The following is a 7,573-nucleotide window of genomic DNA, read 5'->3' as shown; positions in this document are numbered from 1 at the left end:
AGTGCCCGGCCCCGAGCCGGCGGGTCGGGCCTCGCACCAATTTAAAGTTTGAGAATAGGTTGAGGTCGTTTCGGCCCCAAGGCCTCTAATCATTCGCTTTACCGGATGCAACTGCAACTACCGGGCGCCAGCTATCCTGAGGGAAACTTCGGAGGGAACCAGCTACTAGACGGTTCGATTAGTCTTTCGCCCCTATACCCAAGTCGGACGATCGATTTGCACGTCAGAATCGCTGCGGACCTCCACCAGAGTTTCCTCTGGCTTCGTCCTGCTCGGGCATAGTTCACCATCTTTCGGGTCCTAGCGTGCCCGCTCTTCCTCCGCCACAGCCGCGGGGGCTCGTGGCAGGGCGGCGGTGCGCCGGCCCCCTGGGGGCCGGATCCCGCCTCGGCCGGACCGCAGCCGGCCTTCACTCTCGTTGCGCCTCGGGGCCTCGACTGGCGGCCCTCCGACTTGCGGGCCCGATAGACTCCTTGGTCCGTGTTTCAAGACGGGTCGGCAAGGCTCACGACAATCGCCCGCGGACCCGGGGCGCCTTGTCAAGATCGTATCCGGGTTCCAGGAACGCACAAACGCCCCGCCGCCACCGAGAACGGTTGCGGCGGGGGGGGCTCGCCGGATTCCCGGGCGACCAGGGCCCCACAGAGGTCTCCGCCCGAAGGCTACAACCCCGGGGCAGGCGCGGCCCGTCGTCCATACCTCGGTCTGTCCCGCCGGCGCAAAGCGGCCGGGCTATAGGCTCTCCGGCCAGGCCCCCCGTCGGGGACCCGGCATGGTCGGAGGCACCCCACCCGGCCGGCCTCTGCCGGCGACCCAACCGGTCGCGGGCGCCGCGCCCGGGAGAAGTGCACGCGGCCGAGCGCCGACACCCCCGGGCCCCGCCGCCTCGAGTGCGTGCGGGGACCCGATGGGCACCGCGCCGGCCGCGCTGAATCTCCCGGGCCCGATCTGCGCGGCCCTCCCGTTTGCTTCTCAACGGCTTCACGTACTCTTGAACTCTCTCTTCAGAGTGCTTTTCAACTTTCCCTCACGGTACTTGTGCTCTATCGGTCTCGTGCAAGGTATTTAGCCTTGGATGGAGTTTACCACCCTTCTTTGGGCTGCGCTACAAAACAACCCGACTCCCGGAGGCCCTTGTCCGCGACCGGCTGGCGCCTGCCTGGGCCTGACACCCGCCCTGGGACGGAGCACGCCTCAATCAGAAGGACCTCGGCGCCGGCACGGCCGCGGGGGTGGACTTCCTTACGCCACAGTTCCCTCGAGCCCTCGGTGGGGCCCGGGGATTCGGCGATGGGCTCTTCCCGCTTCGCTCGCCGCTACTAGGGGAATCCTTGTTAGTTTCTTTTCCTCCGCTTAGTGATATGCTTAAATCCAGCGGGTCCTCTCGCCCGACCTGAGGTCGATTATCGGTTCGTGTTTTACTGTTATAGGAGGGGGGGTAGCCCGCGGCCTGCTTGGGAGGCCAAGAACGGGTCGCGCTCCTCACCCCCCCACGGACCCGTCAGCGCGGGCCCAGTGGAAGCTCTCCCTTTTCGGTCTCTCTCCCTCTCCGGTCTCCCGGGGCGGAGCCGGCGGCCACTGGCCGAGGCCCGGAGACTGCGCGCGCGGCGACCCGTCGGACCCCACCCTTACTCCTTAGTTGGCGGAGGACAGCCGGCGATCGTGGTGTGGAGTTGCTCCGGTCGCCCATACAGACAATGGGGGCAGACCGAGACCGACCACGCCACGGCGGGTTTCCTCCCTTTGCCAGGGTTGGGGTTCCTCGTTTACACTCCGGCGGGTCGCCCGCGCCTCCGAGCACAACGGACAGCGCCGAGCCGGTGCTGCCGCCAACGCTTCAAGGCGGGACGTGTTGGAGAGGGGGTTTCTGTGCCCCTTCGGGAGAGTTCTCGTGTGTATTCCACAAAGGCATTACCCGATCTGACGCCTGCAGCCATTAATCCTCGCGGGGAGAACAACCAACTGCTTCTCCTCGCGGCTGCCGGCCGTCGCTCTCGCACCGTGGTATACCCGGGCACCGCGAGTGTATCCGCGGACTCCGGCACGGCGATTTCTATCTGTACTCACGACCCTCAGGCGGACGAGGCCCGGGCCGCGGGGGGCCCGGGCCGCCATGTGCGTTCGAAAGGCCGATGATCACTGCGTTCTGCAATTCACACTGATTCACGCAGCTGGCTGCGTTCTTCATCGGCGCACGAGCCGAGTGATCCACCGCCAAGAATTGTCTAACTCTTGGAAATTCGCTTCTTGTTCGTTCGATCACCAATGAGTGGGTTTATCGTCCCGCGCCCCGTGGTCTCGGGCGCGGGGAAATATGGTCACAGTCCGCGGGACGGCGCGAGATGACTCGATCGCTCCGCCCCGCCCACGACGGGAGCAGCCGCCCGTTTGTGGGGGTGGGAGAGTACGGCGGGCCTCTATTACGCCGTGTCTTCCCTGCCCGCCCCCACTAGGTCGCATTTAAGGCCAGGCCCCGGCGTCCCAGGGCCCCCGGTGGATCCAACAGACCAGGCGCAGCCATCCAGAGCCCGCACCCCAAACCCCGCCGCGGACAGGGCAGGGGGAGCTCCGCGGTGCAACTTGTCCGGTCTCGGATGCCGGCACATGGGCCACTCCCGCGAAACACATCCGGAGACGTCACTGGGGGAGCCCCGCCAGACCGCACTTTCCACCCGATCCCTCCGCCCTCCTCCGTCAAACAAACGCAACATTTTTTTGCCAGATTTTTATATATATATATATTTGTTGTCGTTTTGTTATTTCCTTCGTTTCGGGATCGGCGTGGACATGTACATGGAGCGGCCGTGTCAGGCGGGGTCCCCGCGCTGTGGACCCGGCGCGGGTCCTTGTTTCGTTCCTCGTTAATGATCCTTCCGCAGGTTCACCTACGGAAACCTTGTTACGACTTTTACTTCCTCTAAATGATCAAGTTCGATCGTCTTCCGGGCGCACGAGCGAGGCGCCAGAGGCGCCCCGCCGCGGCCCGTCCGAGGATCTCACTAAACCATTCAATCGGTAGTAGCGACGGGCGGTGTGTACAAAGGGCAGGGACGTAATCAACGCGAGCTGATGACTCGCGCTTACTGGGAATTCCTCGTTTAAGGGAGACAATTGCAACTCCCTATCCCAAGCACGAAGGGGGTTCAGCGGATTGCCCAGGCCTTCCAGACAAGGACGATCACCCGCTGATCCCTTCAGTGTAGCGCGCGTGCGGCCCCGAACATCTAAGGGCATCACAGACCTGTTATTGCTCAATCTCGCGTGGCTGAACGCCACTTGTCCCTCTAAGAAGTCAGCGCCCGGCTCGGCGGCCGGCGCGACTATTTAGCAAGCCAGAGTCTCGTTCGTTATCGGAATTAACCAGACAAATCGCTCCACCAACTAAGAACGGCCATGCACCACCACCCACAGAATCAAGAAAGAGCTCTCAATCTGTCAATCCTCACTGTGTCCGGGCCGGGTGAGTTTCCCCGTGTTGAGTCAAATTAAGCCGCAGGCTCCACTCCTGGTGGTGCCCTTCCGTCAATTCCTTTAAGTTTCAGCTTTGCAACCATACTTCCCCCGGAACCCAAAGACTTTGGTTTCCCGCAGACTGCCCGCCGCGTCATTGGAGTAACGCCGGCGGATCGCCAGTCGGCATCGTTTATGGTTAGAACTAGGGCGGTATCTGATCGCCTTCGAACCTCTAACTTTCGTTCTTGATTAATGAAAACATTCTTGGCAAATGCTTTCGCAGTCGGTCGTCTTGCGGCGATCCAAGAATTTCACCTCTCACACCGCAATACGAATGCCCCCGTCAGTCCCTCTTAATCATTACCTCGAGTTCCGAAAACCAACGCAATAGAACCGAGGTCCTATTCCATTATTCCATGCTCTGCTGTCCAGGCTCACGGCCTGCTTTGAACACTCCAATTTTTTCAAAGTAAACGTTTCGGCCGCGCCCGGCACTCAGTCAAGAGAACCGGGCGGAGACCGAGAGGAAGGCCAGGCGGGCAGTGGCGCGCCTTGCGGCGGACCGCCAGCCTGCGCCCAAGATCCAACTACGAGCTTTTTAACTGCAGCAATTTTAATATACGCTATTGGAGCTGGAATTACCGCGGCTGCTGGCACCAGACTTGCCCTCCAATAGATCCTCGTTAAAGGATTTAAAGTGTACTCATTCCAATTACAGGGCCTCGAAAGAGTCCTGTATTGCTATTTTTCGTCACTACCTCCCCGTGTCGGGAGTGGGTAATTTGCGCGCCTGCTGCCTTCCTTGGATGTGGTAGCCGTTTCTCAAGCTCCCTCTCCGGAATCGAACCCTGATTCTCCGTTACCCGTTACGACCATGGTAGGCGCATAACGTACCATCGAAAGTTGATAGGGCAGACATTCGAAGGATCCGTCGCCGGTGCAGAGACCGTGCGATCGGCCAGGTTATCCAGAGTTCACCAACGGAGCCGGGCGGACCCGGGTTGGTCTTGTTCCTAATAAGAGCACGCCTCCCGTAAGGTCGGCGCTTGATTGCATGTATTAGCTCTAGAATTACCACAGTTATCCATGTAAGGGGATGCGCTCCAAGGAACCATAACTGATTTAATGAGCCATCCGCAGTTTCGCTTTTGAAAGCTTGTACTTGGACATGCATGGCTTAATCTTTGAGACAAGCATATGACTACTGGCAGGATCAACCAGGTAGCACCTCGTGCTGCGGCCGGCGAGCGGGGCTCGCTCGGACCGAGCGGATTCTGCCGGGCTCGGGGCGCTCGAGCCGGCGATCCGTTTCACCAAATGTTTCGGTTCGGTTCCCGGGGGGAGCAGAAGTGCGGGCCCAGGCGCGAGTCTACGGTGCTCGTACCAGCCCAAGCACAATCCGGTCCCGTTTACCCTGCGGGCCAAGGCGCGAGTCTACGGTGCTCGTACCAGCCCAAGCATGGTCCGGTCCCCTTGCCACGCACACACACACACACACGTTTCGGGTCCCGGGAGCAGAAGCGCGTGGCCAAGGCGCGAGTCTACGGTGCTCGTACCAGCCTGCGGGTCAGCTCCCGTCGCCCCTTCTCTCTAGTTCTCTCGTTCGAATCGCCAGGGGGATAGAAATCAGATTCGCCGGGGCGTGTGTCGTCCGCCGCCGTCCCCCATCAATCGCCCGGGAATGGGTGGGCCGTGGAGGCCCGCCCGGCCGGTGTGGTTGCCCGGGTTCGGGAAAGTGCTCAACCTACGCTTCGGCAACTGGGATGCCAGGGGGGTCCCGCTAGCGCTTGGCGTAACGGGCCGGGGCCGTTTTCCCCGGTCCGGTCGGCCTCTCGCGCCCATGCGGGCTTCACTGAATGCCATTGGGTCCGGGATCCGCCCCGGGGTGCGAGACGGCACCGTCCACTCCCGCTTAGGGAACGAGACGGCACGGTCCACACCCCGCGCACTGCGACGGACCAGTCCGGTAGTGCCGACACGGTCCCCCGCTAGGGGAGACCGTCTTCGGCACGCATAAATTCGACGGCGCCTTCCGTGCTACACCACGACAACAAGGTCGGCGGACCCGTGCCGGGGTTTGCCACACCCCGGCTGTCCTACCCTACCCTCGGTCTCTCTCCCTACCTCTCTCCCTCGGTATGATCCTGCCGCGAGGGGTTGCCCAAGCCCCTCGCCTATCGCAGGCCCTGGCTGGCCAGGCACTGCCGTCGGAAGCGTTTACCCGCCCGTGCAACCCGACAGAGCCGGGCCCGCTTCCTACTGCCACGGGCGGGGTGAATTGTCGGCGTGCCCGGCTGGCAGCACCGCCGTTCGCTAGCCACCGAGGCCCCGCGGGCCCCTCGATCTACCCGGCGGGGGTTGGGGGTGTCCAAGCCCAGCTCCGGTTCCCTTGACGGAGCAGCGTGCAGGGCCGGGGAGCCCTGCCGTCGGAAGCGTTTACCCGCCCGTGCAACCCGACAGAGCCGGGCCCGCTTCCTACTGCCACGGGCGGGGTGAATTGTCGGCGTGCCCGGCTGGCAGCACCGCCGTTCGCTAGCCACCGAGGCCCCGCGGGCCCCTCGATCTACCCGGCGGGGGTTGGGGGTGTCCAAGCCCAGCTCCGGTTCCCTTGACGGAGCAGCGTGCAGGGCCGGGGAGCCCTGCCGTCGGAAGCGTTTACCCGCCCGTGCAACCCGACAGAGCCGGGCCCGCTTCCTACTGCCACGGGCGGGGTGAATTGTCGGCGTGCCCGGCTGGCAGCACCGCCGTTCGCTAGCCACCGAGGCCCCGCGGGCCCCTCGATCTACCCGGCGGGGGTTGGGGGTGTCCAAGCCCAGCTCCGGTTCCCTTGACGGAGCAGCGTGCAGGGCCGGGGAGCCCTGCCGTCGGAAGCGTTTACCCGCCCGTGCAACCCGACAGAGCCGGGCCCGCTTCCTACTGCCACGGGCGGGACGATTTGTCAGCGTGCAGAGCCGGGGAGCCCTGCCGTCGGAAGCGTTTACCCGCCCGTGCAACCCGACAGAGCCGGGCCCGCTTCCTACTGCCACGGGCGGGACGATTTGTCAGCGTGCAGGGCCGGGGAGCCCTGCCGTCGGAAGCGTTTACCCGCCCGTGCAACCCGGCAGAGCCGGGCCCGCTTCCTACTGCCACGGGCGGGACGATTTGTCAGCGTGCAGAGCCGGGGAGCCCTGCCGTCGGAAGCGTTTACCCGCCCGTGCAACCCGACAGAGCCGGGCCCGCTTCCTACTGCCACGGGCGGGACGATTTGTCAGCGTGCAGGGCCGGGGAGCCCTGCCGTCGGAAGCGTTTACCCGCCCGTGCAACCCGACAGAGCCGGGCCCGCTTCCTACTGCCACGGGCGGGACGATTTGTCAGCGTGCAGAGCCGGGGAGCCCTGCCGTCGGAAGCGTTTACCCGCCCGTGCAACCCGACAGAGCCGGGCCCGCTTCCTACTGCCACGGGCGGGACGATTTGTCAGCGTGCAGAGCCGGGGAGCCCTGCCGTCGGAAGCGTTTACCCGCCCGTGCAACCCGACAGAGCCGGGCCCGCTTCCTACTGCCACGGGCGGGACGATTTGTCAGCGTGCAGAGCCGGGGAGCCCTGCCGTCGGAAGCGTTTACCCGCCCGTGCAACCCGACAGAGCCGGGCCCGCTTCCTACTGCCACGGGCGGGACGATTTGTCAGCGTGCAGAGCCGGGGAGCCCTGCCGTCGGAAGCGTTTACCCGCCCGTGCAACCCGACAGAGCCGGGCCCGCTTCCTACTGCCACGGGCGGGACGATTTGTCAGCGTGCAGAGCCGGGGAGCCCTGCCGTCGGAAGCGTTTACCCGCCCGTGCAACCCGACAGAGCCGGGCCCGCTTCCTACTGCCACGGGCGGGACGATTTGTCAGCGTGCAGGGCCGGGGAGCCCTGCCGTCGGAGCGACCCTGGACCGGTGGACCCGACTGCCCGGCCCGCTCGATATCTCAGCTCACGTTCCCTTCTTCCGTCGCCGCCGCCCGTCAGGGGGTGGGTTGCCGGCTCCAGGAGCCCCACTAAATCGCTCGTCCCGCCACGGTGAGCCGATTTCCCATTGCTTTACACTGTTTTGGCAACTTTTCATTTGGCCGACCCCAGATTTTTGTTCTCACCCCCCTATAGT

At 64.1% G+C, this 7,573-nt stretch overlaps 3 non-coding genes across 3 annotated transcripts in view; all 3 read right to left on the bottom strand.

The window, feature by feature from the left end:
* The window catches only part of LOC139945651 (large subunit ribosomal RNA), a 4,054-nt gene extending 2,652 nt beyond the window's left edge, over positions 1-1,402 (bottom strand). Inside the window, exon 1 of the ribosomal RNA XR_011787125.1 lies at positions 1-1,402. This exon is cut by the window's left edge and continues 2,652 nt beyond it. This is a non-coding gene — a ribosomal RNA (large subunit ribosomal RNA).
* A 664-nt stretch (positions 1,403-2,066) lies between these two features.
* Positions 2,067-2,223, bottom strand: LOC139945675 (5.8S ribosomal RNA). The gene has a single exon (XR_011787148.1). It is a non-coding gene; the product is annotated as a 5.8S ribosomal RNA (ribosomal RNA).
* A 639-nt stretch (positions 2,224-2,862) lies between these two features.
* LOC139945631 (small subunit ribosomal RNA) lies at positions 2,863-4,677 on the bottom strand. Its single transcript, XR_011787106.1, has one exon. It is a non-coding gene; the product is annotated as a small subunit ribosomal RNA (ribosomal RNA).
* Positions 4,678-7,573: the final 2,896 nt, after the last annotated feature.

Source organism: Asterias amurensis, chromosome 12 (genome assembly GCF_032118995.1).
Source record: "Asterias amurensis chromosome 12, ASM3211899v1".
NCBI classification, from domain to species: domain Eukaryota; kingdom Metazoa; phylum Echinodermata; class Asteroidea; order Forcipulatida; family Asteriidae; genus Asterias; species Asterias amurensis.
The sequence above is the reverse complement of the archived record's forward strand: the minus strand, read 5'-3'. Positions and strand labels throughout refer to the sequence as shown.